This window comes from Arachis hypogaea, chromosome 19 (genome assembly GCF_003086295.3).
Source record: "Arachis hypogaea cultivar Tifrunner chromosome 19, arahy.Tifrunner.gnm2.J5K5, whole genome shotgun sequence".
Classification (NCBI taxonomy): domain Eukaryota; kingdom Viridiplantae; phylum Streptophyta; class Magnoliopsida; order Fabales; family Fabaceae; genus Arachis; species Arachis hypogaea.
This window is the reverse complement of record NC_092054.1, coordinates 137,396,629-137,420,556: the sequence shown is the minus strand read 5'-3', so window position 1 is coordinate 137,420,556 and position 23,928 is coordinate 137,396,629. Positions and strand designations below refer to the sequence as shown.

At 38.5% G+C, this 23,928-nt stretch overlaps 1 non-coding gene across 1 annotated transcript; it reads right to left on the bottom strand.

The window, feature by feature from the left end:
- Nucleotides 1-1,570: 1,570 nt before the first annotated feature.
- LOC112782082 (small nucleolar RNA R71) lies at nt 1,571-1,678 on the bottom strand. Its single transcript, XR_003192822.1, has one exon. It is a non-coding gene; the product is annotated as a small nucleolar RNA R71 (small nucleolar RNA).
- Between the last annotated feature and the right edge of the window lie 22,250 nt (nt 1,679-23,928).

Sequence of the window (23,928 nt, the reverse complement as noted above, 5' to 3'; positions counted from 1 at the left end):
TCTAAGTTTGGTGTCTTGCATGTTTTTCTTTTCTTCAAAATTTTCAAAAATAAGTTCTTGGTATTCATCTTGACATTCATAGTGTTCATGCATGCATCATTTGTTTTGATCCAAAATTTTCATGCATTGAGTCTTTTTGATATTTTTCTCTTTCATCATTAAAAATTCAAAAATAAAAAAAATATCTTTCCCTTTTTCACTCATAAATTTTCGAAAATTTGAGTTGACTTTTTCAAAATTTTAAAAAAAATCTAGTTGTTTCTTATGAGTCAAATCAAATTTTTAATTTAAAAATTCTATCTTTTTTAATTCTTTTTCAAAAATCAAATCTTTTTCATTTTTCTTTCATAATTTTCAAAAATTTCAAATTGATTTTGTTTCATAATTTCAAAATATTTACTAACAATTAATGTGATTGATTCAAAAATTTTAAGTTTGTTACTTGCCTAGTAAGAAAGGTTCAATCTTTAAACTCTAGAATCATATCTTTTAGTTTCTTGTTAGCCAAGTAATCAACTTTAATTTTCAAAATCAAATCTTTTCTAACTTCTTTTCTAACTTCTTATCTTTTCAAAATTGATTTTCAAATCTTTTTCAATTAATCTTATTTTTTTTGTCTGATTCATATATTTTTCAAAACTACCTAACTAATTCTCTCTTTCTAATTTTCAAAAATCCCTTCCCCCTTTTTCAAAATCCCTTTTTTATTAACTAATTGTTTAAAATTTTAATTTAATTTAAATTCTTTTTTCTTCTTTTTTATTTTCGAATTTTAATTAATAAATAAAATAAAAACAAAAATATTTTTCTTTTCTTTTTAATTATTTTCGAAAATTCTTCTCTCTCACCTCCTTTTGTTTATTTATTCATCTACTAACACCCCTCTTTCACCCAAGAATTTGAACTTATTCCTCTCCCTTGTGTTTGGATTCTTATCTTTTTCTTCTTCTATTCTTATCTTCTTCTACTCACATAAAGGAATCTCTATACTGTGACATAGAGGATTCCATATTTTCTTTTCTGTTTTTTTCTTTTTCATATGAGCAGGAACAAGGATAAGAATATTCTTGTTGAGGCTGATCCTGAACCTGAAAGGACTCTGAAGAGGAAGCTAAAGGAAGCCAAAGCACAACTCTCTGGAGAAAATCTGACAGAATTTTTCGAAAAAGAAGGAGACATGGCCGAAAATACTAACAATGCAAGGAAGATGCTTGGTGACTTTACTGCACCAAATTCCAATTTACATGGAAGAAGCATCTCAATCCCTGCCATTGGAGCAAACAATTTTGAGCTTAAACCTCAACTAATTTCTCTGATGCAATAGAACTGCAAGTTTCATGGACTTCCATCAGAAGATCCTTTTCAGTTATTAATTGAATTCTTGTAGATCTGTGATACTGTTAAGACCAATGGGGTTGATCCCGAGGTCTACAGGCTTATACTTTTCCCGTTTGCTGTAAGAGATAGAGCTAGAATATGGTTGGATTCTCAACCTAAAGATAGCCTGAACTCTTGGGATAAGCTGGTCACGGCGTTCTTAGCCAAGTTCTTTCCTCCTTAAAAGCTTAGTAAGCTTAGAGTGGATGTTCAAACCTTCAAATAGAAAGAAGGTGAATCCCTCTATGAAGCTTGGGAGAGATACAAGGAACTAACCAAAAAGTGTCCTTCTGACATGCTTTAGAAAGGACCATCCTGGATATATTCTATGATGGTCTGTCTGAGCTATCAAAGATGTCACTGGACCATTCTGCAGGTGGATCTATTCACCTAAAGAAAATGCCTGCAGAAGCTCAAGAACTCATTGACATGGTTGCTAATAACCAGTTTATGTACACTTCTGAAAGGAATCCTGTGAATAATGGGACGCCTATGAGGAAGGGAGTTCTTGAAATTGATACTCTGAATGCCATATTGGCTCAGAACAAAATATTGACTCAGCAAGTCAATATGATCTCTCAGAGTCTGAATGGATTGAAGGAATCATCCAACAGTACTATAGAGCCATCTTCTGAAGAAGAAGCTTATGATCCTGAGAACCCTGCAATAGCAGAGGTGAATTACATGGGTGAACCCTATGAAAACACCTATAATCCCTCATGGAGAAATCATCCAAATTTCTTATGGAAGGATCAACAAAAGCCTCAACAAGGCTTTAATAATGGTGGAAGAAACAGGTTTAGCAATAGCAAGCCTTTTCCATCATCCACTCAGCAACAGACAGAGAATTCTGAGCAGAATCTATCTAGCTTAGCAAATGTAGTCTCTGATCTATCTAAGGCCACTTTAAGTTTCATGAATGAAACAAGGTCCTCCATTAGAAATTTGGAGGCACAAGTGGGCCAGCTAAGTAAAAGAGTCACTAAAACTCCTCCTAGTACTCTCCCAAGCAATACAAAAGAAAATCCAAAGAGAGAGTACAAGGCCATAGATTTAACCATCATGGCCGAACCTACAAGGGAGGAGGAGGACGTAAATTCCAGTGAGGAAGACCTCCTGGGACGTTTAGTGATCAATAAGGAGTATCCCTTTGAGGAACCAAAGGAATCTGAGGCTCCTCTAGAGACCATAGAGATTCCTTTGAACCTCCTTCTGCCCTTCATGAGCTCTAATGAATATTCTCCTTCTGAAGAGAATGAAGATGTTACTAAGGAGCAAGTTGCTAAGTACTTTTGTGCAATCATGAAGCTGAATGCCAAATTATTTGGTAATGAGACTTGGGAAGATGAACCTCCCTTGCTCACCAATGAACTGAATGCATTGGATAGGCAGAAATTACCTCAAAAGAAACAGGATCCTGGTAAATTCCAAATTCCCTGTAACATAGGTACCATGACCTTTGAGAAGGCTCTGTGTGACCTGGGGTCAGGAATAAACTTAATGCCACTCTCTGTAATGGAGAAACTGGGAATCCTTGAGGTACAGGCTGCCAATTTCTCATTAGAGATGGCAGACAAATCCATGAAAATGGCTTATAGACAAGTAGAGGACGTGTTAGTAAAGGTTGAAGGCCTTTACATCCCTGCTGATTTCATAATCCTAGACACTGGGAAGGATGAGGATGAATCCATCATCCTTGGAAGACCCTTCCTGGCCACAGCAAGAGCTGTGATTGATGTGGACAGAGGAGAGTTAGTCCTTCAAATGAATGAGGACTACCTTGTGTTTAAGACCCAAGGTTCTCCTTCTGCGACCATGGAGAGGAAGCATGAAAACCTTCTCTCACTGCAGAGTCAACCAAAGCCCCCACAGTCAAACTCTAAGTTTGGTGTTGGGAGGCCACAGCCAAACTCTAAGTTTGGTGTTGAACCCCCACATTCAAACTCTAAGTTTGGTGTTGGGAGATCCCAACAATGCTCTGAACATCTGTGAGACTCCATGAGAGCTCACTGTCAAGCTATTGACATTAAAGAAGCACTTGTTGGGAGGCAACCCAATGTTATTTAATTTTATTTTTATTATTATTTCGTGTTTTATTAGGTTGATGATCATGTGAAGTCACAAAAACTACTAAAAAATAAAAAACAAAATGAAAAAACAGCATTAAAAATAGCACACCCTAGAGGAGGAGCGTACTGGCGTTAAACGCCAGTAAGGAGCATCTGGCTGGCGTTTAACGCTAGAACAGAGCATGAAATTGGCGTTAAACGCCAAAAACAAGCAGCAGTCTGGCGTTTAAACGCCAGGATTGCACCCAGAGGAAAGCTGGCGTTAAACGCCAGAAACAAGCATAGAGCTGGCGTTTAACGCTAGAAACAAGCTACATTTGGGCATTTAACGCCAGAAACAAGTAGCAGTTTGGCGTTAAATGCCAGGATTGCACAGCAAGGGCATTTTACACGCCTAATTGGAGCAGGGATGTTAAGTCCTTGACCCCACAGGATCCCCACCTACCTTCTTCTCTCCTTTTCACACCTTTTCATATCTCTCTTCCCCAAATACCATTCACCAATAAACTCAATCACTCTTCCCCATCACCTCTTCACCACTCATATCTATCCTCTCTTCCCCAAAAACCCCACCTACCTTCAAAATTCAAATTCTTTTCCCTCCCAAACCCAACCCTAATGGCCGAACCCTAACCCCCACCCCACTCCTATATAAACCCCTCATTCCTTCTTCATTTTCACACAACACAACCCTTTCTTCTTCCCTTGGCCGAATACACAACCCTCTCCCTCTCCTCCGTTCTTCTTCTTCTTCTCCTTCTTTCTTTCTTCTTTTGCTCGGGGACGAGCAAACATTTTAAGTTTGGTGTGGTAAAAAGCATAGCTTTTTGTTTTTCCATAACCATCAATGGCACCTAAGGCCAGAGAATCCTCAAGAAATAGGAAAGGGAAGGCAATTGCTTCCACCTATGAGTCATGGGAGATGGAGAGATTCATCTCAAAGGTCCATCAAGACCACTTCTATGAAGTTGTGGCCAAGAAGAAAGTGATCCCTGAGGTTCCTTTCAAGCTCAAAAAGAATGAGTATCCGGAGATCCGACTTGAGATCCAAAGAAGAGGTTGGGAAGTTCTTACCAACCCCATTCAACAAGTCGGGATCCTAATGGTTCAAGAGTTCTATGCAAACGCATGGATCACTAAGAACCATGATCAAAGTGTGAACCCGAATCCAAAGCATTGGCTTACCATGGTTCGGGAGAAATACTTAGATTTCAGTCTGAAAAATGTAAGGCTGGCGTTCAACTTGCCAATGATGGAAGAAAACGCACGCCCCTACACTAGAAGGGTCAACTTTGATCAAAGGTTGGACCAACTCCTCATGGACATATGTGTAGAAGGAGCTCAATGGAAAATTGACTCAAGAGGCAATCCGGTTCAATTGAGAAGACTGGACCTTAAGCCTGTAGCTAGGGGATGGTTAGAGTTCATTCAACGCTCAATCATTCCCACTAGTAACCGGTCTGAAGTTACTATAGACCGGGCCATCATGATCCATAGTATCATGATTGGAGAGGAGGTTGAAGTTCATGAGATTATACCTCAAAAACTCTACAAGGTGGCTGACAAGTCATCCACTTTGGCAAGGTTAGCCTTTTCCCACCTCATTTGCCACCTATGCAATTCGGTTGGGATTGACATAGAGGGAGACATCCTCATTGATGAGGATAAGCCCATCACTAAGAAAAGGATGGAGCAAACAAGAGATCATGGACCTCAATATGAGCATGAGAAAATTCCTCACCATGAAATCCCTGAGATGCCTCAGGAGATGCACTTTCCTCCACAAAATTATTGGGAGCAAATCAACACTTTCCTAGGAGAATTAAGTTCCAACATGGGACAATGACGTTGGGATTTTTGCTAGTAAAGAATTTTATAAAAATTGTCGCGTTGTAGATATAGATTCTAAACCAACAGAAATCCCTTTGTACAAACGTTTTGGTTGTCACAAGTAACAAACCCCTTAAAAATTGATAACCGAGTATTCAAACCTCGGGTCGTCTTCTCAAGGAACTGCAGGGAAGTATGTTCTTATTATTGGTTATGGAGATTGTAAATTGGGGTTTTGAGAATGAGGAGCGAATAGTTAATTAGCGAATAAAGTAAATGAAGAACAAGCAATTTAAATGGCAAGTAAAATAAATAAATGACTGTAAATAAACTTTTGGCAAGGTGTGAGAAATTAGAGATCCTATCCTAGCTATCCTTATCAATGATGATGAGAATTGAATCTTAATTCCGCTTTGTTAACCTTTACTAAGATAAAGGAAGGTCAAGGGATTAATTGGTTTGATCTTCGAATCCTATTTATTTCCTAAGAAAAGACTGGGATTATTGAAGTTCAATTTAATTAACGAAGATAACAATTATCAAGCTTGTTTGAGTTTGATAACTCCTGAGTTACTGATTTCTTAACCAAGGCCAAAAGGAGAAAAGTAAATCTACTGGAATAAAAATGTCTTCAGAGTAAAAGCAATAATAGCATAAAGAAAAGAAAGCAATATTAAACTGAAATACCTCAAATAACATTAATTCAAAAGAGTAATCTGTAACATGGAAGGATTCATAAATCAAATTGCAAAAGTAAATAATCAACTAAAGTAATGAAATGAACAAAAGTGAAAGGGAAGCTTAAAGTAAAGGAACATTAAACCTGGGATCGAGAGTCACTCCTAAAGCTAAGAGAAATCCTAAATCCTAATCCTAAGAGAGAGGAGAGAACTTCTCTCTAAACTAAATCTAACTCATGAAAACTAAACTAAAGTGGTCTCCCTATGAATGGATGCATTTCCTCACTTCATAACCTCTGGTCTATGCCTTCTGGACTTGGATTTGGGCCAAAAAGGGCTTCAGAAATCGTTGGGAGCGTTTTCTGCAATTTCTGGTGCGTGACCTCTGTCACGCGTCCGCGTGGGTCACGCGGTCGCGTCATTCGGAGCTTTTCTTGTCACGCGGTCGCGTCAGTCATGCGGCCGCGTCATATGTGTTTTGCTTAAGGCGCGCGATCGCGTCAGTCATGCGGCCACGTCGCTGTTGATTCGCGCTTGGCATGCATCCGCGTTGCCCATGCGATTGCGTGGATGCCAGTTTCTCTAGAAACTCTGTTTTGTGCTTTCCTTCCATTTTTGTATGTTTCCTTTCCATCCTTTAAGTCATTCCTGCCTTAGAAGATCTGAAACTACTCAACACACTAGTCGCGGCATCGAATGGAATTAAAGGTAATTAAAATAATTAGTTTTAAAGTATAGGAAACATGTTTTTCACATACATCATATAATGAGGAAGGGAAAGTAAAACTATGCAATTAATATGAATAAGTGGGTGAAAGATTGAATAAATCACTCAAACTAAGCACAAAATATATCCTAAAATATGGGTTTATCAACCTCCCCACACTTAAACAATAGCATGTCCTCATGCTAAATCCAAGGTGAAAAGTAAGGTTATAGTGATGGAATGTCATGTAATGCAATCTAATCTAAATGCAACTACCTAAATGAATGATGCATCATGCAATTCTAATTTTTATTCACTTGTATGTAAAGCTTGCATGTAGTTGAATTAACTCACATTCTCAAGGAATCATATATATATATATATATAGCCAAGCCTTAGATAGTGATAAAGTGCCTTTACAATTGAAATGGGAGAGAAAAGCATTTTATAAACTTGCAAGACAATTAATAATTTAAACAGAGATAAATGTTAATGAGCTATTGAACCCTCACTGGATTTTGTGTTTACTCTCTAATCACTCAGTGTTTATTGGGTTAATCACTCTATTCTTCTTTTTATTCTTACTTTCTATAACTTTGTTCTTCATCTAACCAATCAACAATCATAGAATATAGTCATACCAAAAATCATGAGGTCTTTAAGTAAGGTTGTAATGGGGCCAAGGTAAAGGTAAGGGTATATGTATAAGGCTAAGTGAGCTAATAAGTGAATCCTTAATTAGACTAAGATTTCACCTAACATACATACTTTCTAAATCAAAGCTTCTTTACCTATTTTCCATATTTTGTCACTTTTGATGTTACATGCTCATATCTCAATATTTATTTTTATCCCATGTGCATTGCTTTATTTCACAATTGGGGAATTCTTTTGTGTTTCCTCTATTCAAATACTGAAAAATAAAATCTTTTTTTTATTGCACATGGTAATTCAATTATTTTGATTTCACATGAGCATGCTTCCCAAAAATTCTTATTTTAAATTATTTTAATTCTTTTCTACCTTTTTGTTTTTATCATCCATGTTCCCAATAGGTTTTCCCATATTTAAACTATACATAATTTTCTATCTTAAGCTAACCAAGGATTCAACTTGGGATTTTATTTTGTTTTTCTGCTTAAGGCTAGTAATGTGGCTAATAGAATAAAAGGAGATTTAAAGGCTCAAGGGGGCTAACAAGGGTGATGTAAAGGGTAGGGTGATGTAAAGGGTAGGCTATTTTGGGATAAGTGAGCTAAAATCAAATAATGGCCTCAATCACTCTCTTGGTATGTATTTCTAATCTATAATCAGACATATAGATTAAAACAAAGTAAAGAATACCAGAATATAAAAGAAGGGCGAAACACACAGGAATAAAAATTATGGTTTGAATGTAACCATACAATTAAGCTCAAAACTCACAGGCTATGTGGTCTCTAGCTCAAAAATCATTTATCAATTATGTATGTCATGCAGGTTTAGTTAAAAATTCCCATTATTCTCAATGTAAAACTTAAGGTGGCTTTAAAGTTCTAGTGTTTCTCCTTGATGAAATGTTGTTAACTAACTAACATGTAATGCTATATATACAAAGTGTGTGGATTGTTTTGATTCTGTTAAAGTCTCTAGTTTACTTCCTTTTTCTTTTCAATCTATTCTAAGTTATCTTATGCTAAAAAGGGTAAACTATACTAATCAATCCACAATTTCTATAACTATTAAGTTAGAATTGCAACTAAACTAAGTAGCTAAAATATGAGTTAAAAATGCAAAATGCAGAAATAGAGTATAAATACATGAAAATAGCAATGTATAAGTACCGCAAAATAGAAATAAAAAGAAAAATACAGAAAAATAGCAAAATAAATAAAAAGAGTATGTAGTGGTTCACAAAAAAAAAAAAAAGAACGCCAGAGATGGCGACCTCCCCACACTTAAAATGTAGCATCGTCCCTGATGCTCAGTCAAGCAGGGTGTGAAGGGGTGTCATCACTGGAAGGATGGGTAGCTGGGGTCTCTGAGGTGGTGATCTGAGGGTCTGACTGTTGTGGAGGAGGTGTTGACTGAAGAGGGATCTCAGGGTCTACAGCCTGAATCTGAGACGGAGCCTCCTGATGGTGTGCTTCCTGCTGGGTGCTTGCCTGCTCTGCCTCGCTCTGTGGATGGGTCTCTGCCTCGGGATCATCCGCCTCATCTTCAGATGCCTCGAATGGTGTGTCAGGCTCGGAGGGGATGTCGCCAGATCGTATCATCAGCTTCAGGTGCTCATAGCGTCGCTTGTTGCGACGCTCCATCTGGTCAAGCCGTCGAAATAGGCGGTACACTAGATGATAGATGGGCTCTGGGGCAGGTGGAGGTGCAATAGTGGTGGCAGGTGTAGCTGTAGAGGAAGAGGGGCTGGCAGATGGTGTGGCAGTGTCACCAGGAGCAGTGAGGAATGGAGGTCGGTAGCCCAAGGCCAGAAAGTTCCTGCTGTGCGGGATAATCTTCTTGCATTCTGCAGCAGGTGGCCTCTCATCAGCATCCTCCCAAGGCACGTCAGCTCGACGGCCAAGCTATGTGATCAAATATGGAAAGGGAAGAGTGCCTCGGACGTGGACACTGGCCATGTAGAACCGGATAAAACGTGGCAAGTACAAGTCTTTACCCTCCATCACACACCATATGAGGGTGATCATAGCGGCAGGTATATCTGTCTCGTGAGTACTCGGCATAATGAAGTTGCTAAGTATCTGATGCCACAGCCGAGCCTCATCATTCAAGTATGCCCGCTTGATTTCCTTGGGCATGGTGGTTTTCTTACCCATAATCCAAGGAACGGTCGGGTCAAGGGCTATCCGGGCCTTGACTGCATCCCAATCAAATCGCATAAAGCGCATGTCTTCCTCAGCTTTCTGATAACCATCCAGCTGATCAGTCTTAGGCAGAAGCTTCAAAACATCTTCAATGGCCTCTTCAGTAACCAGAATCTGCTTCCCTCTGAGGTTCACTGCATCTAGGGAAGTCTTGAAGTAATTGCAGTAGAATTCTCTAACCCAAGATGCATTGACCTCAGTCAGAGGTCTCTCCAGGAAGAACCAGCCTCTTTGTTTGATTTGCTCAGAGGTGTATTGCTGGAGTTCTTCTGGGATCTTCAGAGTCCTCTCCAGGTGTAGGTTCCTGGAGGTTGCAAACACCGGATACCTCAGCTCACAGTATCGGTTTGCAAACTTTACTGGATCAGTAGCAGGGATTAGCTGGTCGGCCTTCTCCTGCGGGGTAAAATTTTTCTCCCGCAAGGAGGCATCATGCATGAGATCTATGATAGACATAGAGGCTTCTCCTCTTTTCCGTTTGCTAGTTGTTGCCTTTCCTTTCCCTTTTCTGTGGGAGTCCGACATCCTAAAAAACAGAATTCAAGGATATAATAAAAAAAGGAAAACAAGGAGGCAATTAACAAAAGAAGCACATAGTGGCAAAGGAGCAGGAGAGTAATGAATATGAGCTAAGTAAATGTGCATTAAGGATTGAATAGGAGTTAAAAGTTCGAAAAGAAGAATTTACAATCCAAAATGGAATAGAATTCATGTGAAATAGAAAAATAAACATCATGCCTTGGTTAGAATGTTAAGAGAAAGTGAAAGAAAATCAGAAAAGAAGTTTTTGAAAGGTTAGGTTGGTTAGAATTGAAAAAGAGTTTAGGAAGTGAAAATTAGTGAGTTAGTATAAGTGGGTTAAAGTAAGTGGCATAATGAAAATATTCCAAGTAACAAGTATTCACAATTAGAAACGATAAGTAACTCATATCCAAACAAGTAAAACAGTTTGATGATGATTCAAATAGATACAGAGAAAGCAGAAATTTGGAATCAAACATCATAAATGCAGTGTAGGAACCAGGAAATCAAAAAGGGATAAGAATACTTGCCCGGGAATTCATGAATGGTTTGGTTAAAGCAGAGTAAAACAGATTTCAAAATGGCAAAACTAAAACATGAATGGAAACATTTCACAGAAATTTGGGCAGCATTCCGGCTAAAATTGGATTGTCCCGGAAAATAAACAGCAGTTAAATAGTTCATATGAATCAAAATTAAAGCTGTACTTACATATAAGGAATGAAAATTCAGAGTAAGGAGCAGCATGAAACAAGAAATCATAGCATATGAACAAAACTAACAGCACAACATCAGCATAATTGCGAAAATAATGAAACAAGAAACAAGAATAGTGCAATTAAACAGACCTAAATCCACTAACCACATCCTAGGCTACCTAACATCCTAAAATCCACTACAACATGCATATCTAACTAGCCTAAAGATGAACAATAACAGAAAAAAAATAGGAACTAACGACGAAAGTATAAAAGGGTGGCGTTCGGCGGAACCTGGTAGGCGAACTAGGGAGAGTGGGCAGAAAGGTGGCTGGGGGTGGTGGTGACGGCGTCTGGCGCGGCGGAGAAGGGTGTCGTGGCGGCGGTGGCTACTGTTCGGGGCAGGAAGGGAAAGTAGGGGTAATGGGGTAGGGGAAAGAGGGGAAGGGGTGGGTGGCGGATGGGGGGGCGCGGCTGGGATGGGCCGGCGGCGGTGGGTGGTGGTCGTGGAAGGGGGCCAGTGGCGTTGGAGGGAGGGAGGAGAAGGAAGAAGAAGAAAGAAGGGGAAGGAGGAAGGGGGGTGGGTGGCGGCGGGTTCTGGGTGGTCGGCGGTGGTCGGTGGTTGCGTGGTGGCGTGGTGGTGGCTGGGTGGTGATGGTTGGATTGGAGGAGAAGAGAGGGAGAAGAAAGGTTTGGGGGGGCGCAACTGGTAGGGTTCGCGTGGCTGGGGGGGTTATAAATTTGAATCCATGCGGCCGCGTGGGAGACGCGGTCGCGTGGCTGGAGCGAAAAAATGGTGTGACGCAATCGCGTGGATGACGCGATCGCGTGGAGGGCAAAAAGAGTAAATGACGCAATCGCCTGGGGCATGCGATCGCGTCGCTGGAATTTGTGCTAAACGCACAAATCCAGCGTCGTTTCAGCGCAACTCTCTGTCTCCTTTTGGGGTGTGGTGCAATCCATGCGACGCGATCGCGTTGCTCACGCGATCGCGTGGGATTGGTATTGTGCAAGTGACGCGATCACGTGAGTGACGCGATCGCGTGGGTCAATTGTGCGAAACGCACAATGGCCGCACGATTCCAGCCTAACTTTCTGGATGTTGGATCTTTACGCCGATCTCCAGGTCACGCGATCGCATGGATGATGCGGTCGCGTGGAGCACCTTCTCTTTTTTTTATGTAGTATGCAGAATGCAATGATTATTATGAATGCGATGCAAAATTCCAGGTTCAATATTATAAAATAAAATAAAACTTGAAAACAAACAAAACGAAATAAAAATTGAAAAATGAACGATCATACCATGGTGGGTTGTCTCCCACCTAGCACTTTTAGTTAAAGTCCTTAAGTTGGACATTGGAGGAGCTTCCTGTTATGGCGGCTTATGTTTAAATTCATCCAGAAATCTCCACCAATGCTTGGAATACCAATAGCCTCTGGGGTCCCAAACTAGGCACGTGAAGCTTCTGGGCAACTTCAAACAGATTCTCAGACTCTTGGGGTGACGAATGTTAGCATAGATTCCAGGATCCCAAACTTTACTTTTAAATCCGCCTTCGTCTTGATCTATACTTTTCCATCTGGGCGGTTTAGAGATTAGATTCTCACCAGGATAACTAAACATTTTCCGAGATCCATCCGGTTGATCATGATGCCAATCCGTGCACTTCAAGTTGAAGCGTGGAACCTTATCGAACCTTGTGCACTAGCTCTAAGTACGAGCCATTTCCCTTTTACTCTTAAAGCCACAGAGAGCTCTAAGCTGGCCATCTGTTTCAAGAAAACCATATTCAAGTGGAAAAATACAGTTAAAAGTTAAGGATTGTACCCACTTGAAGCTTGTATTGGGTGGTAATGGCCTTGGGGTAGGTGGTTCCAGTGGTTCTGTGAGTTCTACTCCCTTGTGCTCTTCTGTGAAATTCTCCACTTCTTTGCAAGATTCTTCAAATGTTTCTATATCCTGATCAAATCCATCTATGTCCTCCTCATCACTTGTGTTATAGACTGGAGGTTGAGAGAAATCTACCTCCGTATCATCTTCGTATTCGCTTAGGGAGGATTCTTCGATCTCAAAGAATTCACTTGCAGATGCAAGTTCATTATCATCATCAAGGAAACTTACTTCTTGGATTATTCTGTCTAGTTCTTCAGGAAATACCTGCTTTGGGGATTGTGCACAATCCTCCTTAGCATCAATTGCAACATCCTTGACAGAATTTTCCACAACTCTGGCTTCCCATGGAAGTTCAGCGTCTCCTAAGTCTTCAACCAACTCTTCTTCTTCAATAATGACAGCTTCTTTTACTTGTTCCAGTACGAAGCTATGCTCTGTCTTTTCCACTGGAGTTTCTAGTATTTCCTTCATGCTACGCTCTTCATTAGACTGTCCACATGGGGCTGTGGAAGGTCCTTGAACGTTCGAACGTCTGGCAAGTAATTGACTTATTGCTTGCTCCAGTTGATGAATAGTTGTTTGAAGTTGATCTGCTGTTTCCTTGAGGCGAATCTCTGATTCTCGGGGTGATAGATTTGGATATGGCACAGGGGGAAGTGGTGGTGTTTGGGAGTAATTGGATTGGAATCAGGGTAAATGAGGATTATATGGTGGCGAATGGCGAAAAGATGCTTGTGAGTGTGGCGGTTCGAGGTTATGTTGAGAGGATGGTCTATAGGCACGGGGTGGGGCTTGTTGGTAGCTACAAGGTTGTCCACCATATCTTTCAGCTGGGTATGTATTGCAGAATGGTCTTTGTCCATGATATCTTGGAGGGTGTTGTTGCCTAAAGGGTTGACTAGGTCCTCTTGGCTCCATCCATCTTTGATTGCTCTGACCTTGATGCATACTCCTGTTATAACTTTCATTCCTTTCAATAACATTAGAACCAAACTCAAAGCAAAAGGGGTGAGAATTCATAGTAGCTGATGAAAATAAAAGGGGAAAATAAAGACAAATAAACAAGTAAAAGAAGAATATTTACAATAACCAATAATAAGGCACACAATTGCAGCTCCTCGGTAACGACGCCATTTTGACGTTGGGATTTTTGCTAGTAAAGAATTTTATAAAAATTGTCGCGTTGTAGATACATATTCTAAACCAACAGAGATCCCTTCGTACAAACGTTTTGGTTGTCACAAGTAACAAACCCCTTAAAAATTGATAACCGAGTATTCAAACCTCGGGTCATCTTCTCAAGGAACTGCAGGGAAGTATGTTCTTATTATTGGTTATGGAGATTGTAAATTGGGGTTTTGAGAATGAGGAGCGAATAGTTAATTAGCGAATAAAGTAAATGAAGAACAAGCAATTTAAATGGCAAGTAAAATAAATAAATGACTGTAAATAAACTTTTGGCAAGGTGTGAGAAATTAGAGATCCTATCCTAGCTATCCTTATCAATGATGATGAGAATTGAATCTTAATTCCGCTTTGTTAACCTTTACTAAGATAAAGGAAGGTCAAGGGATTAATTGGTTTGATCTTCGAATCCTATTTATTTCCTAAGAAAAGACTGGGATTATTGAAGTTCAATTTAATTAACGAAGATAACAATTATCAAGCTTGTTTGAGTTTGATAACTCTTGAGTTACTGATTTCTTAACCAAGGCCAAAAGGAGAAAAGTAAATCTACTGGAATAAAAATGTCTTCAGAGTAAAAGCAATAATAGCATAAAGAAAAGAAAGCAATATTAAACTGAAATATCTCAAATAACATTAATTCAAAAGAGTAATCTGTAACATGGAAGGATTCATAAATCAAATTGCAAAAGTAAATAATCAACTAAAGTAATGGAATGAACAAAAGTGAAAGGGAAGCTTAAAGTAAAGGAACATTAAACCTGGGATCGAGAGTCACTCCTAAAGCTAAGAGAAATCCTAAATCCTAATCCTAAGAGAGAGGAGAGAACCTCTCTCTAAACTAAATCTAACTCATGAAAACTAAACTAAAGTGGTCTCCCTATGAATGGATGCATTCCCTCACTTCATAACCTCTGGTCTATGCCTTTTGGACTTGGATTTGGGCCAAAAAGGGCTTCAGAAATCGCTGGGAGCGTTTTCTGCAATTTTTGGTGTGTGGCCTCTGTCACGCGTCCGCGTAGGTCACGCGGTCACGTCATTCGGAGCTTTTCTTGTCACGCGGTCGCGTCAGTCATGCGGCCGCGTCATATGTGTTTTGCTTAAGGCGCGCGGTCGCGTCAGTCATGCGGCCGCGTCGCTGTTGATTCGCGCTTGGCATGCGTCCGCGTTGCCCATGCGATTGCGTGGATGCCAGTTTCTCTAGAAACTCCGTTTTGTGCTTTCCTTCCATTTTTGTATGTTTCCTTTCCATCCTTTAAGTCATTCCTGCCTTAGAAGATCTGAAACTACTCAACACACTAGTCACGGCATCGAATGGAATTAAAGGTAATTAAAATAATTAGTTTTAAAGCATAGGAAACATGTTTTTCACATACATCACATAATGAGGAAGGGAAAGTAAAACTATGCAATTAATATGAATAAGTGGGTGAAGGATTGAATAAATCACTCAAACTAAGCACAAAATATATCATAAAATATGGGTTTATCAGACAACTAAGGATGGAGCACCAAGTGCACTCCATCATCCTCCATGAAATTAGAGAAGATCAAAGAGCTATGAGGGAGGAGCAACAAAGTCAAGGAAGAGACATAGAGGAGCTCAAGAGCACCATTGGTTCTTCAAGAAGAGGAAGACGCCACCCTCACTAAGGTGGACTCATTCCTTAATCTCCTTGTTCTTATTTTCCTGTTTTTTTGGTTTTTGAGCCCTATGTTTTATTTATGTTTGTGTCTTTACTATATGATCATTAGTGTCTAAGTGTATATGCCTTAAAGTTATGAATGTCCCATAAATCCATCACCTCTCTTAAATGAAAAATGTTTTAATTAGAAAAGAACAAGAAATACATGGTTTTGAATTCATCCTTGAAACTAGTTTAATTATTTCGATGTGGTGACAATACTTTTTGTTTTCTGAATGAATGCTTGAATAGTGCATATGTCTTTTGAAGTTGTTGTTTATGAATGTTAAATATGTTGGCTCTTGAAAGAATGATGAAAAAGGAAAAATGTTATTTGATAATCTGAAAAATCATAAAATTGATTCTTGAAGCAAGAAAAAGCAATGAAGAACAAAGCTTGCAGAAAAAAATAATACGAAAAAAAAAGAAAAGAAAAATGGCGAAAAGCGAAAGCAAGCAGAAAAAGCAAAAGCAAGCAGAAAAAGCCAATAACCCTTAAAACCAAAAGGCAAGGGTAATAAAAAGGATCCAAGGCTTTGAGCATCAGTGGATAGGAGGGCCTAAAGGAATAAAATCCTGGCCTAAGCGGCTAAACCAAGTTGTCCCTAACCATGTGCTTGTGGCGTGAAGGTATCAAGTGAAAACTTGAGATTGAGCGGTTAAAGTCAAGAATCAACATACTGAACTAGGAGAATCAATAACACTATCTGAATTCTAAGTTCCTATAGATGCCAATCATTCTGAACTTCAATGGATAAAGTGAGATGCCAAAACTATTCAAGAGGTAAAAAGCTACAAGTCCCGCTCATCTGATTAGAGCTAAGTTTCATTGATATTTTGAAATTCATAGTATATTCTCTTCTTTTTATCCTATTTGATTTTCAGTTTCTTGGGGACAAGCAACAATTTAAGTTTGGTGTTGTGATGAGCGGATAATTTATACGCTTTTTGGCATTGTTTTTACATAGTTTTTAGTATAATTTAGTTAGTTTTTAGTATAGTTTTATTAGTTTTTAAATAAAAATCACATTTCTGGACTTTACTATGGGTTTGTGTGTTTTTTTTGTGATTTCATGTATTTTCTGGATGAAATTGAGGGACTTGAGCAAAAATCAGATTCAGAGGTTGAGGAAGGACTGCAGATGCTGTTGGATTCTGACCTCCCTGCACTCAAAGTGGATTTTCTGGAGCTACAGAACTCCAAATGGCACGCTCTCAATTGAGTTGGAAAGTAGACATCCAGGGCTTTCCATCAATATATAATAGTTCATACTTTGCCCGAGTTTAGATGACGGAAACTGGCGTTCAATTCCAGTTCCATGTTGCATTCTGGAGTTAAACGCCAGAAACAGGTTGCAAAGTGGAGTTAAACGTCAGAAACAGGTTACAAACTGGCGTTCAACTCCAAGAGAAGCCTCTACACGTGAAAAGATCAATGCTCAGCCCAAGCACACACCAAGTGGGCCCAGAAGTGGATTTCTGCATCATTTACTCATTTCTGTAAACCCTAGTAACTAGTTTAGTATAAATAGAACTTTTTACTATTGTATTTACATCTTATCTGTGGACGTTTAGTTCTTAGATTAAAGGGGCTGGCCATTCGGCCATGCCTGAACCTTGTTCTTATGTATTTTCAACCGTAGAGTTTCTACACACCATAGATTAAGGTGTGGAGCTCTGCTGTTCCTCATGAATTAATGCAAAGTACTATTATTTTTCTATTCAATTCAAGTCTATTTCTTCTCTAAGATATCCATTCGCACACAAGAATAGGATGAATGTGATGATTATGTGACGCTCATCATCATTCTCACTTATGAACGTGTGCCTGACAAACACTTCCGTTCTACATGCAAACGAGCTAGAATGAGTATCTCTTAGATATCTAATACAGGGGACCGAGTCCGAGATATTAGAATTTTCGTGGTATAAGTTAGAACCCATGGACGGCCATTCCTGAGATCCGGAAAGTCTAAACCTTGTCTGTGGTATTCCGAGTAGGATCTAGGAAGGGATGGCTGTGACGAGCTTCAAACTCGCGAGTGCTGGGCGTAGTGACAGACGCAAAAAAATAGTAAATCCTATTCCAGTATGATCGAGAATCGACAGATGATTAGCCATGCAGTGACAGCGCATTGGACCATTTTCACAGAGAGGACGGGATGTAGCCATTGACAACGGTGATGCCCAACATACAGCTTGCCATGGAAGGGAGTAGGAATGATTGGATGAAGACAACAGGAAAGCAGAGGTTCAGGGGGAACAAAAGCATCTCTATACGCTTATCTGAAATTCTCACCAATGAATTACATAAGTATCTCTATCCTAGTTTACATTTTAATTATATTTTAATTATCAATTCACCATAACCATTTGAATCCGCCTAATTGAGATTTACAAGGTGACCATAGCTTGCTTCAAGCCGACAATCTTCGTGGGATCGATCCTTACTCACGTAAGGTTTATTATTTGGACGACCCAGTGCACTTGATGGTTAGTTGTGCGAAGTTGTGACAAAGTGTGATTCACGTTTGAGAGCACCAAGTCTTTGGCACCATTGTTGATGATCGCAATTTCGCATACCAGTATGTAAATATTCTCCGGTTAGCCTTGGCTTCGCAGGCTGAGTTAGGAGCTAGTTATTTTGTATCATTGACTCTCTATTCTCACTTTCTGTCTATTTATACTTATTATCTTTAGATTTCTTAGTAGGCAAGTTATCTCGTTTCCTGAGCGTTGCGCTTTTGGTTTGCGTTTTGGTTTTACCCATTTTTTCAAGGCTCCTAGTTAAATATCTCTTTTACTATTATTATATATATTTTTAATTTTAGAGGTCGTAGTACCTTACTATCTCAGTCTTATGACTTAAGCATAAGATTAAGTATGGTAGGGTATTACACACTTCATTGTGAGTTTCCTTGGTCAATGCCTACAAGGAAATGTCACAGTAAAAAGATACCACCTCCTAGACCTATTCAAGGCCAAAAAGGAGAAAATTGGTCCAAATAATGTAAATACTACAAAATTTATGGCCATCCAACCAACGACTGTTATGATATGAAGAATGTGATTGAAAAACTAGTCAGAGAATGGCGGTTGGATAAATATATTGTTGGAAAGTCCAAAGAGGCTAGTAAAAGAAAAAAAGACAAGGAAGATAGAGAAAGGCAAAAGCGACCACAAAAAACCCCTAAGAGACACATCCACATGATTGCTGGTGGGTTTACAAGGGAAGGATAACAAAATTCTCTTGCAAAAGGCACCTAAAGGAGGTCTATCAGATCGAGAAGATGAAGAAACACCCGACCTACAATAACCTTCATGAAAGAAGGCACCCAAGGTGTTATGTCTGGTTATGATGATCCAATGGTTATAACAATAATTTTGGCTAATGCAAACCTTCATAGGACATTGATAGATTAGGGAAGTTCAGTTAATATTCTAGTTAAACCAACCTTTGATAAGCTAAGCCTAGAAGTAAAGGACATGAAGGCATAACTAGACACCCTATTTGGTTAAGAATCCTAAGCATAGAATACATTATGCTAAGTGTCAGCTTACAATACCCTAATAGCTCGGTCAACTTTAAACCAACTTAATGTAGTGGTATCTAGTCTTCATCTTTGTATGAAATTTTCTACCCTAGAGAGGAATAGCAATTGTAGAGAGATCAGAAATTGGTTAGAAGGTGGTGCTACAATGAAAGCTTAAACTTATGACGTTGTACAAAAGGAAAATAAGTCAATTCAATAGAGCTCAAGCTCAAGAGAGTTTGAGTTAGTGAATATTTAAGACCTCAACCCGAGAAAAAAATGAAAAAAGTGCGGATAGCAAATGAAGACGGAAAAACCACCAACATAGGAACCAATCTAGGTCAGAAACTGAAAGAAGACCTCATCAAACTCCTACACGAGAATGCCAACCTCTTTTCATAGAAGGCTTCTGACATGCCTGGTATCCTTCTCGATCATGACTTGTACAACAAAGAGAACAAGTCATGGAAGAATAAGTTTAAACACTCCTGGAAGCTAGATTTATAAGGGAAGTAAAATATCCACAATGGCTAGCAAATGTTATCCTAGTAAAAAAGCAAAATGGAAAGTGAAGGATGTGTGTAGATTTTATTGACCTTAACAAAGTTTGTCGTAAGGATCCTTATCCTCTTTCCAGTATTGACGCCTTGGTAGATTCAGCGTCAAGGTACAAGTTTCTCTCCTTCATGGATGCTTACTCGGGATGTAACAAAATCCCAATGTACGAACTCAATCAAGAGAATACACCCTTCATCACTCCTAGGACCAACTCTTGTTATGTGGTTATGCCATTTGGATTGAAAAAAGCAGGAAAAACATATTAGCGACTGATGAATAAGCTATTCAAACCTCTCTTGGGAAAGTTAATGGAGGTCTACGTCGATGATATGCTTGTTAAAACTAAGAGTTAAGCCAACCTACTGTCTGACTTGTCAGAAGTGTTCAATACTATAAGGCAACACGAGATGAGATTAAATCCCATTAAGTATACCTTTGTAGTAGAAGCAAGAAATTTCCTTCGGTTCATGTTCACTTAAAAGGGCCTTAAAGTTAACCCGAATAAATGCAAGAAAATATTGAAGATGAAAATCCCGACTTGTTTGAAAGAAGTCTAGCAATTGAATGGTAGGTTGGCAACTTTATCCATATTCTTGGTTGACTCGGCCTTGAAGTCATTACCGCTATTTGCAATCCTTAGGAAAGGCTCCATCACACTCAAAAATATAAACAAGTTTTTAAGAATTCAAAAAATTCTTAAGTCAGCCCCCTATACTGACTCGACTTAAGGAGGGAGAAGAACCTGTGCTGTATCTAATTGTTGTTGATAATATCATAGCCTCTGCCCTCGTCTGAGAAGATGAGGAGGGAAAAAGACCTGTTTACTTCATAAGTAAGACGTTGCAAGGGTCTGCATTGAACTTTCAAAAGATTGAAAATTTTTCTTACACCCTTGTCCTAGCTTCCAAGAGATTGCGACCCTACTTCAAAGCTCACACCATCAAAGTACAAACCAATCAACCCATGAGGCATATCTTACAAAAAAAAAAAAAAACAGATATTACAGGGCGAATGCTACATTAGGTTGTAGATTTTTCTAAGTTCGACTTGAAATATGAAGCTTGAACAGTAATCAAGTCGCAATACTTGACCGATTTCATGGCAGAGTGCACAGAAGAGCAAAAAGAAAACTCCACCACTTGAAACTTGTATGTAGATGGCTCATCAAAAGAAACCGGTAGTAGAGCAGGGGTTATCCTTGAAAATGAAGAAGGAACTCGGTTAGAACTTTTATTGAAGTTCAACTTCTAAGCCTCTAACAACCAAGCTGAATATGAAGCTGTGCTTGCTAGTCTTTGAATGGCCAAAGAGGTTGGCGCCTTAAAAGTAATAGTCTTCAGTGACTTCCAATTGATAACTTCACAAGTGAATGATGACTATCAAGCCAAGGACCCCAACATGAAGAGGTACCTAGAGAAGATGTTAGCCCAATTGGCAATGTTCCAAGAAGCTAAGGTTAGACACATAACATGAAAACTAAATAGTCGAGTTGTTGCCCTCTCTAACCTGGTCAGCACTAAGCCAGGGGACAATAATAAAAAGCCTGATCCAAGAAATTTTGCAGTTACCATCAATGAGGAAAGAAGTCGATAAATCGGACACGTTGACAGTCTCCAACATGAACTTAGGATGGATGACCCCTATCATTAAATACCTCAATTTTGATATCCTCCCACAAAAGGAAATGGAAGTAAAAATTTGTAAAAGAAGCTTATAACTATACTTTGGTTTATAATATCCTCTATATAAAGGGTGCATCTACACCTTTGCTGAAATGTGTCCCAACCTCAATAGTAGAAGAAGTATTTGATAAAATTCATAGTGACATATGTGAAAATCATCTAGGGACAAAGTCACTGGCAAAGAAAGTGCTACGAGCTGGCTTCTATTGATCGACCTTACAAAGAGATGCGATCGGCTTCATTAAGAAATGCTCGCCACGTTAGCTACATGTAAACTTTCATGTGGCACCACCAGAAGAACTCATTAGTGTCATCTCTCCATGTCCCATTGCAAAATGGGGATTAGACCTACTCGGACTTTTTTTTCAAGCATCAGGACAAGTAAAATACCTCATAGTAGGGATTGACTACTTTACCAAGTGGATTAAAGCAGAATCCTTGGCATCCACCACATCTCAAAGAAGTCAGAAGTTTCTCTACAAGAATATTGTGATGAGATTTGGAGTACCATTCTCAATCACAATGGAATAATGACACTCAATTCACTAACTCAATATTTTGAAGCCTGGTTGCAAGGTTGAAAATCAAGCATCAATTCACATCAGTAGAGCATTTCCAGGCCAATAGACAAGAAGAAGCTGCAAACAAAGTCATATTATCTGGACTAAAAAAGAGACTACAAGAAGCAAAAAGAGCATGTCAATGAAGAAAATCCAAAGGTGAGATTCTACAATGAAGTCGGCAACATTCAAGCCCAAAAGGAAGAGATCAACCTCCTCCCAGAAGTCCAAGAATAAGCTCGGATAAGAGAGAAAGTGTTGAAGCAAATAATGGCTCCAAGATACAACAAGAAAGTCATAGGAATGAACTTTACCATGAATGACCTCATTCTGATAAAAAATGATATCGGGGTACAGAGATCGAGAGAAAAAAAGCTGACAACAAACTGGAAAAAGACCTTACAAGATTATTGAAGTCTTAGAAAAAGGATACTACAAAGTATCCGACCTCAAGGGTGTCAATTACCTAGGTCGTGGCATTCTTATAATATGAAGAGATATTATAGCTAGAAAGCAAATTTTGCTCCCTGATGTACTCTTTTTTCCAACTTTATGGTTTTTTTCTCAAAGAATTTTTCTAAAGGAAATTTTAACAAGGCATCATAGTGAGGGATAATAGTTAAAAAATTATAATGATAGTTCTTTATTAATGATATATTATTTTCTACAAATTTCTTTACATACTGTTCGCACCAATTTAAGCTCAACAAAGCGTAAAAATCATGACCGACCTCTTATGGTCGGTATAGTAAAGCAACGATGTCCAAATTAGTGTACAAATTATAAAAGCGAGTTATTGTCCGGCCTCATAAAACAACTCGGACAAAAAGATTTGTAGAGGCAATAAATGAAATGCCAAATAACTTAGCATTTTCAACTTATTGTAAAAGTGATGAAAATCATAAAAATAATAAGAAAAAATATAGCAGCATAGATAAAACATTGCAACGATGGCCTCCAAGAAAAAATGAGAGAACTTTGGTACGCATTCAAGAAAGAGAAAAAGGATATGGTTGAAGAGTGAGGAACGGCTCAATTAGAAATAAGAAATGAAAAAAGGAGACGAAGGAGAATGGTCAAACCTTTATAAACATGAGTAAGGGAAAAATAGTATTTTTGCCTCTATTTAAATGTTGCGCATGGTTAGCAATGTAACAAAAAAGTTGTGTGAATAGTTATAGAAAAATGAAACGTCACGTCATTTAAAATTACGTCGAGTCGACTGATTTGCACCTTCAAATCACATCACGAATGCAAGCGACAATTTGAAAATCCAAAGACGACTTTCTTGAATGCTCGAATCCGACTCCAAAGAGATTCGTAGCCAAGCCCCAAAAACAGACAAAGCCCACCTTACAAAGTCAAAACTCAATTACCAACTCGTCCGACCCATAGGAGTGACTTGGTATGCAGAATTTTTACTGCTCCTATAAGCATGCCCACATATTTAATATGGAATTGTAACAACTCCTAGATAAAAGAGAAAATAGCCATGGAAGTTACAAGAGTAATGGTTAAGCCATCACCCCAACTACATAAATACCCCCATTAAGTTCAGGTATTTTTTTTAATCCCAATCTACTAATTAAAACCTGCATAATATCCTTGTTAACTTAAGCATCGGAGTCCCTTGCAAGTACCACCATCTTCTCACTCAAAGACCTCGGACGACTTTCCCCATTGGAGGAGACGTCGACACCACCACTATAAAGAATTTGGACTTCACGTTCAAACCCAAATCACCAGTTATATTAAATCACTACTCAACCAAATGGCCCCATATAAAATTTAAAAAAAAAAAAATCTTCCAACCTATATAACTAAATCAGTTATATTATGTGAATATTGACAATGACAAAATAAAAAAATTGTAACTATAAAGTGAAATTCTTAATCGTTCTTTATTAATTATTAAGTAAAAAGTGATACACTACTGTTTATTAGTGAAATAAATTTTAATTTTTTATTTATTATATTTTATATCAGTGATTAAGATTTAAAATTTAAATTTTATAATTTATAATTTATAATTTATGATTTAGAGTTTAAGATGTAGAATATTTTATTTTAAATTTATTTTTTATTTTT